This window comes from Schistocerca cancellata, chromosome 10 (genome assembly GCF_023864275.1).
Source record: "Schistocerca cancellata isolate TAMUIC-IGC-003103 chromosome 10, iqSchCanc2.1, whole genome shotgun sequence".
Taxonomy (NCBI): domain Eukaryota; kingdom Metazoa; phylum Arthropoda; class Insecta; order Orthoptera; family Acrididae; genus Schistocerca; species Schistocerca cancellata.
In genome coordinates, this window is record NC_064635.1 from 13,609,344 (window position 1) to 13,611,777 (window position 2,434).

The following is a 2,434-nucleotide window of genomic DNA, read 5'->3' on the forward strand; positions in this document are numbered from 1 at the left end:
TTCATAAGTAAGAGAGACTGTTCGATGAAATTTGCACAGCATACAAACCATACTTACAGGTGTCTGAAACTTTAGAATCTATTTAATTTATGAAAAAATGAATGAGCTGTTACGTTTTAAACTTTATGTTTAGAAAAAAATCAAATTTTGTAGTTAATTATCTCAATTTTTACCACAGTTTTTAATAGATTTGGAAAATTCTAGAGTTTTATACACCTGTGAGTATGGTTTGTATGCTGTGCAAAATTCATCAAAGAATCTCTCTTACTTGTGAAGAAAAATGTACCTATAACAACAAATGCAGCCAACAGTTAGTGAAAAAAATTGTGAAATTTCATATCTAAAAAAAATTATTTTGTTATGTTCTTGCACTTCCACTGCTATGAGTGTGAATCCTGAATCCTTCCTGGTCATGGTGACAATGTTCTATGAATTTATTTGTAAAAATGTAGACAGTAGAAAACAACATGTCCTGTGGTGCCTCTCCTGCTCTAAGTCGGTCCGTTTGACGTCCTACCCCCTTTAAGGAGATATTTGCGTGTGAACATTTCATGTCGTACATAAAGTCGGCTTGGCGCGTTTCGGGCAGATTACGAGACATTATGGCAAGCACTTGTTTACAAGGAGCCTACTGAACGACTGAATCTGTTAACATATATAAAGATGGTATCTGTTCTTTCGGACATGTCCGAAAGAGCAGATATAATCTTCATACAGTTAAGGCTAACCAGCCATTGACCTTCCTCTTTTGTGCGGATGCACACGTATTGCCCGAACTCTAACGGGACTCGGTAAGATTGTCTGCCACGAGTAATGAGTTTAATGGGCAGGGGCACTACGAATGTAGTGTGTGGACATTAAGTGGGGAATGTGGGTCTCACGGGGAGCGTGCAAGGGGTAAGACCCTGCAGTCGCACTATGCTCTGTGCCCTCGGTGGCTCAGTTGGATAGAGCGTTTGCCGTGTAAGCAGGAGATCCCGGGTTCGAGTTCCGGTCGGGGGCACACAGTTTCATCTGTCCCCCTTGATGTATATCAACGCCCGTCGGCAGCGTAGGGTCTTGATTTAATTATCATTTCATTGAATGTATTAAGTTGCAAGTAGTCGTGGGTCAGTGGCTGTTTACGTGGTTCAAAGTCGAATCGGGCAAAATATCTTCTTGCTGCTTTCGTGTGTGAACTTGGAATAGAGATGGTCGGTAACACTGCGCAATTGATGTCGAGATATTAAATACGGACTTGATAGCCATATTCTGTGTTTTAAAGACCGTAAACCAACTTATAGGAAATGTTCGATATTCTTCAAACGAGTCATGCAAGAATTCCGAACGCGTGATGGTTTAACTAACTTTCAGCTGCTTCCCAGGGACTGGAGTTACGTGGCCTGTGCGTGGTAGGTATTTAGTCCAATTTTCGTCAAAGCTGCTTTTGTCAGCTAAACTGATATCTACCATCGCAGAGTGAAGGGACAGACAACCAGAAACCTATCAGGTAGATGGACTGATTGTTTAACGGGTAGTGAGGGAGCAACCCGCCCCTTCGCAGGATCGCCTGCCTCCTGATTGGAGGAGCCGCCTGGCGCCACTCAAGGATTAGCGTTGTGGATTCGTCCGTTCGATCTCAGCGCTTGGAGGCAAGGCAGATTGGATTTCGGGTAAGCGTTATGCAGTCGCTTATGTGTGAATTACAGCATGGTGTCTGTGCTGGCGGCGAGTATGTGGGGATGCCGCTGTACGCACTTGTACGGCGCCTTTTGCACGGGGATTAGCTCTGGCTCATCTGGTTAGCACCTTTGTGTAAGTTTAACGTCATTTGTGAGGAGCTTTATGGGTTTCTCGCTAGCGATAACTTCGATGTCATTTCAACAATGTCAGATGGGTCGCAACCTGTTCTTTACCCGCACATGACCAACTTCATGCACCGTGATCCTGATTAGGTCCGCGTTTTCTTTCCGCTGCGAGGCACATGCCAGTTTTGATGCCTCAACTTTGGTTCGAAAGCAGTGAATATTATTTTCGGTAATACTGTGCAAGTCCGAGACCTTGCGTGTGAGCGCCCATGTTGCGTCCTGGGATGTATCACCTTTCTTCTCCAGTAAGGGTTTTATTACTTTAAATTTGTTCATGACAGTAAAATCACAGTCTAACGTATGTAGTCACGACGCCCGCTGCTGTGAAAAACGTTGGGGCGACAGTAGCGCCCCTAGCGACGAGAAACCCAGCAGCAAGGTTAATGTTTGTTTTGTAATTACTTTTCTTGTTAATTAACGAAATAATTATTATATTTTTGCGTTTATAGGACTAGTATATTATCAAGAGTCATGAATGATTTCGAAATACATGTGAAAACAGCCGAATCTCACTGATTCAGTAACATTAGCTACACCTTATTCATGAAGAAATACCTTCGAATATCCGTACAGCTGCTGGAAAAAAA

The 2,434-nt window shown here is 43.0% G+C and overlaps 1 non-coding gene across 1 annotated transcript; it reads left to right on the top strand.

The window, feature by feature from the left end:
• Positions 1–928: 928 nt before the first annotated feature.
• Positions 929–1,002, top strand: Trnat-ugu (transfer RNA threonine (anticodon UGU)). The gene has a single exon. It is a non-coding gene; the product is annotated as a tRNA-Thr (tRNA).
• The last annotated feature ends 1,432 nt before the right edge of the window (positions 1,003–2,434 follow it).